The 12,571-nt window shown below is 36.7% G+C and overlaps 1 long non-coding RNA gene across 1 annotated transcript in view; it reads left to right on the plus strand.

Moving 5' to 3' along the window:
* The window catches only part of LOC148127326 (uncharacterized), a 54,439-nt gene that overhangs the window by 14,448 nt on the left and 27,420 nt on the right, over window positions 1–12,571 (plus strand). The gene's annotated exons all lie outside the window — the stretch shown is intronic.

Below are 12,571 nucleotides of genomic sequence, written 5' to 3' on the forward strand. Positions count from 1 at the left end.
GGATGCACCTTACTCATTAAAGACAAAATAAGAGATTGGTTAACTGCATTTCACTGATCTCAACTAGAAATGGTACCAAAATTATATTTTGGAACTATCATGGTTGGTATATCATGATGATATCAAGCAGGGGTAAGTTGCTGCTGGTTTGCCCCAGTTTGGTTGAACTGGTTCTTAATTTTATGGCTGGTGCAGTGAACTGGCAAATCCCACCCCTGGCTGGCCCTGCCCACCCTCCCCTCCCCTTTCAGGAGTCCCCATGTGTCCCATTTTGGATTCCAAGTAAGTGCAGGGCCTGCACAGAGGCTCAGGGAAAGTGAAAAATAGGACTCCTAGAGTCTCCGGAGCCCAGGGAGGTCATTTTCGCCCTCCCAGAGGCTCAAAGAAAGCCTCCAGAGTTCGGGGAGGGTGAAAACATCCCCTGCCACTATGGTGCAGGAGGCTGACGAGGCCACACCCACCATGTCCACGCCCACCCAGCAACTGGGCAGAGAACCAGTTAATTTTTTTGAAGCCCACCCCTGATATCAAGGAAGTATTTAAAGTATTGAAGTATTGAAATTTATTGTAAGAAATTATACAGTATGTGGAAAAGTTTGACTGATTAGAAAATAAACATGGGATAAGAATGTTTATTTGAAGTTTGAATAGAATAGATATTTGAATAGTTGGAATAAAGATATCCTTGACTTGTGACCACAGTTGAGCCCAAAAATGTATACTACTAAAGGAAACATTTGTTAATTGAATTTTGTCCCATTTTACGACCTTTGTTGTCATAGCTGTTAAGTGGATAATTGCAGTTTTTAAGTTGCTAACATAGTTGTTAAGTGAATCTAGCTTCCCCTTTGATTTTGCTTGTCAAAAAGTTGCCAAAAGTGATCACATGACCTCAAGACACTGCAACCATCATATATATGAACCAGTTGCCAATCATTCAAATGTTGACCAAGGGCATGCTGCAATGGTAAGTGTGAAAAACTGTCATAAATTAAATGAACTGTTGTAAATCAGGAACTATTTCTGGTAATACACTTCTGCTGAATGATGTTTTTTTACAACTTAATTATTAATTGGGAATGGGATATGGAAAGAAGTTTTTTTAATTGAAGTACTAGAGAAGATGTTAAGTTACTGAAGTTTGTAAATGTTTGTTCGGGGGTATCATCTTTTACATAATGTTTTCTTATTTTTTTCTATCTTTCTGCACTTCTCTTTTTCTTTTATATTTGTTTTAAATTGTATTACTCTTCATGCTTGTAAGCCCTAATAAAATTACCATAATAAAGAACATTTGAAAGAAATATAAGAATATTTGATATTATTAATTTTCCTTTATTACTGTGAACCATTATTTTATAAAAAAAGTAATGCCATTTGCCAAAAGTAATGCTCTTCCACAAGAGCACAAAACAAGCTCACCATGTTTCTAAAACATAATTTATTTTCATTCAGAACAAATATATTATGCTTGGCCTGAAATATTGTAAGTAACTGCCTTGAACAAATAATGCCTTAAAAATTAGGCCAGGCAATCTACTACATAGCACCACTGAAAAATTAAATAGATGTATTTTATACACAGATCTATTTTAACATTTTGGCTGATTAGTTCACAAAATAATTTAGAAGCTGAGATGCAAAACTAGCATCCAATTGGGTACAAGATTTGAGGTCAACTGGCAGTGATTTCAGAGAAAGAGTCATAGGAGACACACTAGCATAAATATTATTTTAAGGAATCTCACTGGCGCTTTCGTGAGTCCATTTGAATTCTAAGCCATGTGCAGCTGCAACACATTTTACTAAGGATACGTTATGTTTAGCAACACCACTGCATTTTTTTTCTTAATTCATACTGTGAAGCTTTCCCTAGCTGGTCTGTGCAATTTTCAGGATTTCTTTTCAGGGTTTAACACAATAATATTATCTGATGGTGCCAGCATCAAGCTGATGATTCATATCATAAAACTTCAATTCCTCGCAAACATTTTTTTCCAGGATAGTGTAGAGATCATTTACTTAGTTATGAAGTCAGAGATAAATACCAGGTACTCATGAATTACCCCACTTTGAACTGTGATCCTGTCCAATTGGGGGCAAAAGTAAATCATTATCCAAATTCAGTAACAGACCCCTCCCAGAGTATGGCTACCCTGACATGATGTAAGAGCTCAACGGTTTCCATGAATTTGAGATTGATGTTGACATGAACTTTTGATAAGCTCATGCCAGCCTGAATGAAAGAGGAAGGAGATAATGCATAGTGGACAACAAGGATAAGTTGGGCTCCTTGGACATGAGAAAAATCAACCCACCTAGGAAAAGAATCCAAATCCAAGAAGACGACAGCAAACTATTATGGGATTGTCAAGAAATCTGTATAGACTTGGCTAAAATATTTGGATTGAGTTTGGATGCCAGGTGATGAAGATCAAAAGAACCGATCTGATTTCCAGGAAAAACTTTGAACTTTAGAAGTAGATACAAAGCTGTAAGCTAATCCGCACAGTGATGGTGTTATTGCAAATGTCAGGTCTTAATTTTGAATTGAGAAATTCTAGGTTAATTGGGGATTTATCTGAATAAAAGAGCAGGAATGAAGAGAACATTTAATACATGGTCTGGATTCTTCTCCACTACCATTCCAGTGTCAGCCAAAGCACCAGTAAGACATTGGTACCAGTAAAACACATTCCATCATCAATGGATACCATGAGGTAAGCGATAAGATATATCCAAATTGCTTCTTCAAAAAAGGCAACAGTTTAACAAGGCCCAAGATCGTTGAAAGCCAATCAGATATAAGTTCTGTACAATTATTCCAACCTTCAGATAAAACAAATGCTCCATTTTGCCTACTGTTTCCTGCAGTATATTTTCCTGTGGTTTTTTTATGTGTGTGTGGAAGACTTACAATTTACATCCCCAATTATGGCACAAACATGCCCTGATAATGATTTTTATGGCATGTTACCTTAACCCTAGCCTGAAAAGAAGCTAAGTGAATCTACCAATTATTGTCCTTAACTTGTTCCAATGAACAAGGAAAAAGAAAGGAATGTTATTCGCTGGCCTACTGAGATACAAGAGGGACTGGTGATTATGGCTCACTAGTCACTACCAATTCAGAAGTGTCTTACTGGTACTTTGGTTGACACTGGAATGGTAGTGGAGAAGAATCCAGATCATGTATTAATTTGTGCCTTTTATAAATAATCAACAAACTAATGACAACAATTCCTATTATTTTCCTACACAGATACAAACATATCCAAACCTAACTGAGGGTCAGGAGTCAATGTCAATAAAGGAGAAAAATCCCAGCTTAAGGATTCAGAACACAAAATACACTTTATTAATCTTTATGTTCTGTTAACCAAGGCAACCAGAAGCTGGGAAAAGGAAAACTTGACAGAGTATCTGACAGAAACCACTTTGCAAAAACAACTATAAGATGAGAAGGAGGAGGAAGATGACAAAAATATTTTCAGTTGTGGAGAGTTTCCTGCCTATTTTGAGAGTTTCATTCCGCAACAGCTCTCCACTTTTTACTCTTTCAAATTAGCATAAAACTGTTTGGGGTGGGGTGGGAATACATATGATTGCCATGAAAAGTGCTTTAATTAAGTTACATATTTGGTATAATCCTTTCTTCTGATTTTAAGTTTAAATTCTATAAAATTCCATTCTGTTCCATTCCATTCCATTCCATTCCGTTCATTTGTTTTGACCCTTTTTCTTGGCACTTGTTCCTTTTTTGCCCACCAAAAAGGTTAGGCTGACTGTAATCACAAAGATATATTTGAATGCATTTTAGATGATAGCATGTGCAATATTCATGTAACTGAATTGTTGATTAGTATTTTGTGTATTTATTTACCAAAGGACAAAGTCTTTTCAGACATGAGTGATGGGTGTAAGAAGAATAAGACCCCTTTTCTTTAGTCCTCTTGAAATATGACACTGAAAAGGACATATTTCTTCATTTAATCTTAAATCAGTCTCTCTGACCCTAAATCTTTCAGACATATTGACTACAACTTCCAGAGTTCGCAGTATGAACAAAGATGGAGGTATATGAAAATTGAAGTAAAAAAATCTGGAGGGTGCTAGGTTGTTGCGGTCAGCTGTGAAGTTGGGTCTGACCCATTGCAACCCCATGGACAACATTCCTCAAGGCCTTCCTGTCCTCTACCACCCCCCAGAATCCATTTAAACTCATGCCAACTGCTTCAGTGACTCCATCCAGCCACCGTATTCTCTGTCGTCCCATTCTTCTTTTACCCTCAATCATTCCCAGCATTAGGCTCTTCTCCAGTGAGTCTTTCCTTTTCATTAGGTGGCCAAAGTATTTGAGTTTCATCTACAGGATCTGGCCTTCTAAAGAGCAGTCAGGGTTGATCTCCTCTAGGACTGACCGGTTTGATTGCCTTGCAGTCCAAGGGACTTGCAGGAGTCTTCTCCAGCACCATAGCTCAAAGGCCTCCGTTCTTTGAGGCTCAGCCTTCTTTATGGTCTAACTTTTACAGCCATACAGTGCAACTGGGAAAACCATAGCCTTGACTATACGCACTTTTGTTGGCAGGGTGATGTCTCTGCTTTTTAGTATGCTGTCTATATTTGCCATAGCATTCCTCCCCAGGAGCAAGCATCTTTTAATTTCTTGGCTGTAGTCCCCATCTGCAGTGATCTTGGAGCCCAGGAAAATAAAATCTGTCATTACCTCCATTTCTTCCCCATCTATTTGCCAGGAATTGAGAGGGCTGGATGCCATGATCTTAGTTTTCTTAATGTTGAGTTTCAAGCCAACTTTGTACTCTCCTCCTTCACCCGCATCAAGAGGCTCTTTAGTTCCTCTTCACTTTCTGCCATTAGAGTGGTATCATCTGCATATCTGAGGTTGTTGATATTTCTCCCAGCAATCTTAATTCCAGCATGTAATTCATCTAGTCCCACCTTTCTCATGATGTGCTCTGCATATAGTTAAATAGGTGCTAGGTTAAGGACTGCTTTATGTTTAAGGCATGTTTATGATTAAAAAATGAAATGAAGGATCCTTGGTTTGCTTTTTACCCATTTCCAGCACAACATATGAGTGACTTGCAATAAATACTGTATAATGTACCCTTGTAGCTAAACATTTGAAATAATATTTGAAAACAAAACTGTGGGATCTGGAATCATAAGCTTCCATAAACAGTATTGAAATAAGGAACATTAACTTCAGTATTGGATCTAATTCCATAGGGCTTTACGAAGAGAAGTTTAAATATGGCAGTTTTTGGAACCTGTGCATTCTTTAACTTATGTAATCAAGACACTTTTTAAAAAGCTTAAACATTTATGTCTCTGATGATAATCCAAAGCTGTAAAACAATTCTGAGCATGAATATAAATTTCTTTTATTAGATGGGTGGAGGTGGGAAGGGAGGGGTAGATTCTCATTAACAGAAATATATATATACATATTTTAGACTTCTATGATTGTTTGTACAAAGACTTCCAAGTGCAGCCTATATCACCATTTAAGTGTTGGCTTCTCTTTCCTTTAAGGGGGCAAAAGAGCATAAATAATGGATGAAAAGGAACATTTTTCTGAGTAGACATTCTAGTCAAGATTAGTACATCTCAGGACAAACACAGAATTGAACAGAGATTGAGCTGTCTAGTGCCTTTTTATCATCTGGACATTCTACCAATCCTTTGCTGCAATTCAAAAAGCACAGTTTGTTCATGAAAAATGTTTGCAAATTTCATGCTTTTATTCTAAAGAGATGAAAGAAATGTGCCCCAGTTTTAATATGATATACGAATTCTTTTGGGGGTTACTGTATTTGAGTCATCAAAGAAAAAAGCATGAAATTTGAAAAGCATGAAACATCATTAATGAAAACAGCTCATCATGGAACAGTAATGTGATTTCTTCTTGAGCTTGACCAAATTGTGCTGGCCTAACAGGAAAATTACCTGTGATGTGCTTTTCTTTCTTAGATTTATATCTCATTTATTTTAACAAGTTAAGGCAGATACATTCCTCTTCTATTTGACATGCTTAAGCTGAAGAGAATGACTTTCTCAAAATCAACCAACCATCTCCGGTGTCTAAGTGAGACTAGAATTCACAATCTCCCACTTTGTAGGCCAGTACCAACTTAACCACTACACAGAATTGACTTAGAGTAATATGAAGGGTAAATACATTTCATCAGAGTACTTTCATATATATGAAAGTGTGGCACAGTGCTTCCATATATATGATAAGAGTCGCATAGTGATGTTCTGAAGTTTGTGATTATATTGCAAGTTTCCCAGAGTCATTTGGGAGTTTGGAAGCTCTTAAATCAGGGAAAAGGTAACACAGAAGTGATAAGAGATCATTATTGCCATCTGCCCAATCCTTGATGTTGATGTGTTGAATCCAATAATTCAGCTGCGTTGGAGTTATAGTGCTAATTAGGAATTGTAGTGCAATGCTACAGGTTTATAATATAATTATTTACTTCAGTAAACTGACCTAGTAGAAAAGACTAAATAAGGTGGAATATCATTAAAGGACTCACCTGGCAGATCTTTTAAAGACAGAGGAAAGAAGTGAAGGAACACTTGATGATTAAACTATTTTGTTTACTGCCTGAAAATTATATAGACCCCGTTTGCATTCTACTTATAGAAGACTGTTTTTGATCCACAAGCTATTCATACTGCTTGTTGTTACAAGGACATTAAATTTCTTTTGCGGGCACTGTCACCCTGCTACCATTTTCATCTCTCATTCTCAGAAACAATTTGAAGGCAATCTTTTTCTTCACTTGTAATGCTGAAAAAAAGAGGTGAAAATTATTGTTCTACCCTGAACTGCTAAAGGTCCTGCATAAAGAGCAGGGAGGGAGGGACCCAATCATGGGTGGGATCCTACTGGTATAACAACAGGTTCAGTTCCTTCCAATTAAAACTTCAAGCATCATCCCTCTCCTTTGGTGAAATTTTTGTTTGGCAGTAGTTTCAATTATCCTGAAAACAAGAGAGCTATAAATCAGTCCAACTCTTCAACAGCGTTATCACGAAAATGCAACGATTTGGAAGGCATTTCAAAGTAGCTCAGAATCCTTAGACAGAAAGGTCCATAGTTCTCTCTGAGATCATAGCTTTGTCCATAGTGAATTCTAACATCAGGAGATCAAATTCCATTTTTTTCAATTTTCTATGTAATTAAACAAAATATGATGTTTCTACTTAATATTTATTCTTCAGCATGCAAACACTTTTCCTAAGAGACAGATCTGTCATAAGAGGCCCCACCTACAGCTTCCCTTACAATTCAGATGGTGGCCTAATATGGCTGAGTTTATACAATACACTGTTTCAAAATGAGGTTAGTTGGTTTGTAACTCAGTATGATGACTACCTTGTGGTTCAGTGTACTTCATGAACCCAGACAATTGAGTTAATTTGATAAATAATGGTTAAAAAACATGAGTTACCATATTGGGACAACATACTGTAGTTCATGTAATTCACATAAAGCAACATTAGTGACTGGGTTGAATCTAACAGGTTTGCTTTCATAATGAAGGACAGTGTCCAATGATGCCAGAATCCCTGACCTGCACTTAACAGCTGCTGCAAGCAATTATATCCAGAACCTTCTCTTTCCTTAGTTGGGGATACAAATCAAGAGAGATCCACTACTATTAACCTCCATGCTTTTCTGGAAGATGGGGACTTTACTTTCTTTGCTCATAATTTATTAATACCTCTGATGGTCTAATATCTGAGTAGCAGTGATTGCTCTTAGGGGCAACTGGAAGCCAAAATACAGGGAAAAGCCACTAATTTACATAAGAGAAAAAGGAAACAGACCCAGTCTAAACAGAGATTATTTTCTGTTTTCTTCCTACAGTGATAGACACATAACTTGGCATCAGAGACTCTTTTCTTTGTTGATTCAGTTAATCCTGACTGGTTTTCTGGCTATTGGCACCTGTTTGTCTGTTTTGCCTTCATGTCAACATACCTGCCAGACAACATTGCTATTGGATGATTGTTCTTCCCAGTTTGCCCTTGGGCATAGCTCTCTCTAAGAGCAATGGGCCTCATTAGCCCAGAAGGCCTCATCTGAACCGCAGCAACTTCTGAGCTGCCTTGCTTCAAGGTCATGATTTAATGAGAGCTTTGTTCATCCAAGAAGCCTCTCAAACTTCAAGGCTAACTGGTGAAAGAAAAGCTTTGATATCTAGATGCATTGTAGAATTCGCCCCACAGCCTAAGACTAGATGGCCAAGCTCTGACATATATAGCTATACTGACCCCTAGGGGCTTAGCTGATCAGTGGATCTTTTGGGGATCCTGAATGTATATAGCCTGTGTCTGGCTAAAACCAAACAAAATATGTCCTTTCTCATTTCTGAAAGATTTTCTTTGTGTGAAAGAGCAAAGGGGATCCTATATATCTGCAGAATAGTTTCCTTCCCAAAGGAAGAAGAGTTAATATATCTATGAAGTGATAAAGCCAGTAGTTCTGTAATATGTAATCTAATTTCATTCAATTTCTGAAGTTACACAGTCCACATGATGTTTAGAAATGAAAAGAAACAGCTTTATCAAGATTGATCCATCTAATTTAACACGATCTGACTTGGAGAAGCTCCTTAAGGTCTTTCCTACATATTTCTTTGTTCAGCAATGCAACCAGTTGAACAAGGATTTTTTTTTCCATGCAGGGCCTGTCCTTCTGTCAACTTAAAACATATAATCTCTTTGTCTGCCTTAGTTTGTGTCCCAAATGCAATGTCTCTTCATAGAAACATAGGCTTATCTGAGTGGGGAAGTTGCTCCTTTCTCTAATGGTTCTTCACAATTGCCCTCCAAAGGTTGCATATTAAAAAACATTTATTACATGGCCATGTAAACCTGACAAAAAGATGAAAGACAAATATTTGGTAGTACTGACCCCTTAAAAGCAGGCCTTCTGCAACTTAACTTATCTCCTATGCTGGTAGTCCATGCTTAATAACCATTAATCCATTGTTTAGCGATTGTTCAGACTTAAAACAGAGCTAAACAAGTGGCAGTTATCACCAGTCCTTGTACTCACAATGGTTGTGGTGTCCCCACAGTCACTAATGCACTAATGTGGCGTCAGGCTTTACGATCACATCAGTTAGTGATGAAAATTCCAAACCAAATTACTATTATTAAGCAAGAACTACCTGCATGTGTAATGTAGTGCAGAAAATAAAACAGAATGCATTCAAATGGAGGAGTGGGAGTTCTTGGTTAATTTTCAATTAGAAATGATCAAGCAACCCTGTTACTTTTACTAACTAGTTTCAATTATAACCTATTGATAGTAGACTGTTCCATTGGCTACTTTCTTCTATACTGGAGCAACTAATCTCAGAGTGAGCAGATACATTCAGCACTTAAAATGTTAACCACATGGATTTTTTTCCTGCCTCCCTTTATCAAGAGAAGCCTTCCTGGTTGAAATCCACCTTCGCATGCTGGAGTTAAAATATTGGCAGCTCTGGAAAAATGACTTTTCAAAGAAGAAAATGTATGGGGTGGTGGTGAGAGAAAGAGAAAAACTCATAGCTTTGAAGATTTAATAACACATAGTGGGGAAAGATAGCACTATGCTTCATTTCCTTTGGATCCCACCTGAACAAAACAAAGGTCACCACCTTTTGTCTAAGTCTATTTACATACACAGTAAACATTGGAGTCAAGATGTCTAAAAGCTGCATATAGTATTTAACTCCAAAACGCAGCTATCCCTATTTCTGCATTTCTGGCTACAATAGAATTACCAGACAATCAGGAAATCCTTAGGTGGGGAATGGGAAATCCTATTGTTCTGAATTAATTTAGTAAGGAATTCCATTGTGGAACATTAGTGTCAACTGTGAATTTCAAAAAAGGCCACATGCTAAGTTGAAATGGATATTGCATTTTTGGAAAGCTTCTATTGTTGCTGTTTGATATAATTTGTGTCCTGTGGGGATTTTCCCCCTGACATTTCCATCTACATTTCTAAAAATACAACTTTCTCTCCCTTCAGAAAGATGCTTATTTACATTTTAATATTAACAATTATTGTTCTACAGCAATTATTGCTGCTATAAGCAGACCCATTTTTTTCTTTCCCCCAAAATAGTGATTGCTCATAATTTACCACTATGCTTGAAGTCTTTCAAACATGCACATGCAATAATGAAATAAATATCAGTAGAAGTGGAGCAAAGTATGGAATAGTAGGATAAGATAATAAGTATTTATCAAATATCTCCTACAATAAAGTAGTACGAGTAATCGTGGTTATCATTTTGATCTACTTAAGACTGAGCAGTATAAAATACAAAAGATCCTCATAAATGACATTTATGATATTCCCAAGATACTCAGTATAGTACTACACTGAAACAGAAAAGAAAGAAAAGACGTAGGAGGTGGGGAGGAGGCAGCAAAAAAACCAACAGCAATGAGATACTATGTTTATAAAAGTTATGCAATTAAAAAGTTGTTAGATACAACTTAAATCTGGAATCTTTCTTAAGAGTCCTGTAAGAAATAATATAATACCCAAGAGTTCTTCTTGTCATTGTGAATAAACTACAAACTTTAATAAAATGGGGATTGCTATTTAATAGAATTGCTTTGCAGCATTTTGATGAGACTGAACTAAAACTGTACTGCTATATCCCAAAATCAATTGATGTCCACTTAACTCAGCTAATTTTTACCAGTTTTTTTAAAAAAAGGATCTTGTGGTTTGCAATTCTTGAGTGGCAACATTGTAGAATAACAAATGTTTTGGTTCAAAGCACTTTAAGATAATCTGACTTTTATCTTGGTATGTCTGAGTTATGAAGCATAGCATAATATTCTTATTGTACTTTTCTTTGATGCATGGCCAAAGATTACAGTGATTACAGTGAGTGATAATCACCATATATGAATGGAAACAATCCACTCAAATTAAGTGACACAAAGAGGAATTTTATATCATCTGACATCTCTGCAAACAATATTTTTTCAGTAATTCATGTCTTGAGCTATAGTTAGTTGAGATCAATCAATCGGAATAGTGCTGGAAGGGACCTTGGAGGTCTTCTAGTCCAACCCCCCGGCTCAAGGAGGAGACCCTATGCCATTTCAGACAAGTGACTGTCCACTCTCTTCTTAAAAACCTCCCGCACCTACAACTTCTGATGGCAAGCTGTTCCACTGGTTAATTTACATACAAATAGAATAGAATAGAATAGAATAGAATAGAATAGAAATAGAATAGAATAGAAATAGAAATAGAAATAGAATAGAATAGAATAGAATAGAATAGAATAGAATAGAATAGAATAGAATAGAATAGAATAGAATAGAATAGAATAGAATAGAATAGTGTGGTTGAACACACAAGGAGTTTGTCTTGGTGAAAATGGTCTCAGTATACATAAAAGAAAAGATATATTCGTCAAGAGTCAAGAATCATAAGGTACCACACTTAATGATAGTCATAGGGTACAATAAGCAATCAAATCATACTAGGAAACAGTCAATATAAATCATAAGGATACAAGCAACAAAGTTACAGTTATACAGTCACAAGTTGGAGGGGATGGGTGATAAGGAGTGATGAGAAGATTAACAGTAATAGTAGTGCAGACTTTGTAATAGGTGAACAGTGTTGAGGGAATTATTTGTTTAGCAGAGTGATGGCTTTCAGGAAAAAACTTCTTGCGTCTAGTTGTTCTGGTGTGCAACGTTCTATTGTGTCGTTTTGGGGGAAGGAGTTGAAACAGTTGATGTCTGGGATGTGAGGGGTCTGTAACTATTTTCACAGCCCTCTTTTTGACTCATGCAGTATACAAGTCCTTGATTGAAGGCAGGTTGGTAATAATTGTTTTTTTCTGCAGTCCAAATTATTCTCTGAAGTCTTTGTCCTGTTAGGCTGTAGAACCAAACCAGACAGTGATAGAGGTGCAGATGATAGACTCAATAATTCCTCTGTAGACCTGTATCAGCAGTTCCTTGGGCAATTTGAGCTTTCTGAGTTGGTGCAGAAAGAACATTCTTTATTGTGCTTTTTTGATGACGTTTTTGATTATCCTCACTGTTAGGAAGTTTATTATTGCACAGACTTAACCCCAATTACACCATAAATTGCCTCAAATGCTGCCTTCTAAATGTTGTCATGTTTTAGATTTTCACTGATTTTTTAACCCACACCTGCACCAAATTCCATGAAATAATGTACTGAAAGTAGGGCAAAATACTAAGCGCTACCTACTGAAAGCCAAAGCAGCTGGTCTGTCTAATAAATCTTTAAAAAACTGGAATAAATAGCAGCTATTGGCTTATCATGCACCCTGTATGCCCTTGGTCCCCAAATCCATATCTTCTTTTTGGTTAGAAGAGAAAAGAATACTGTCAGTATCTTTTATTTTGAAATGCAAAAACATATTTTATCATGCACAGAATAGAGCCATCATAGCTGCTACCTATAAGACATTCCTTACCAAAAGATGATGCCTACTTCCACAACATCATCTTTCCTTAAAGGGTCAACTAT

The sequence above is a fragment of the Pseudonaja textilis genome, chromosome 2 (genome assembly GCF_049901715.1).
Source record: "Pseudonaja textilis isolate UNSWEBS1 chromosome 2, rPseTex1.2, whole genome shotgun sequence".
NCBI lineage: Eukaryota > Metazoa > Chordata > Lepidosauria > Squamata > Elapidae > Pseudonaja > Pseudonaja textilis.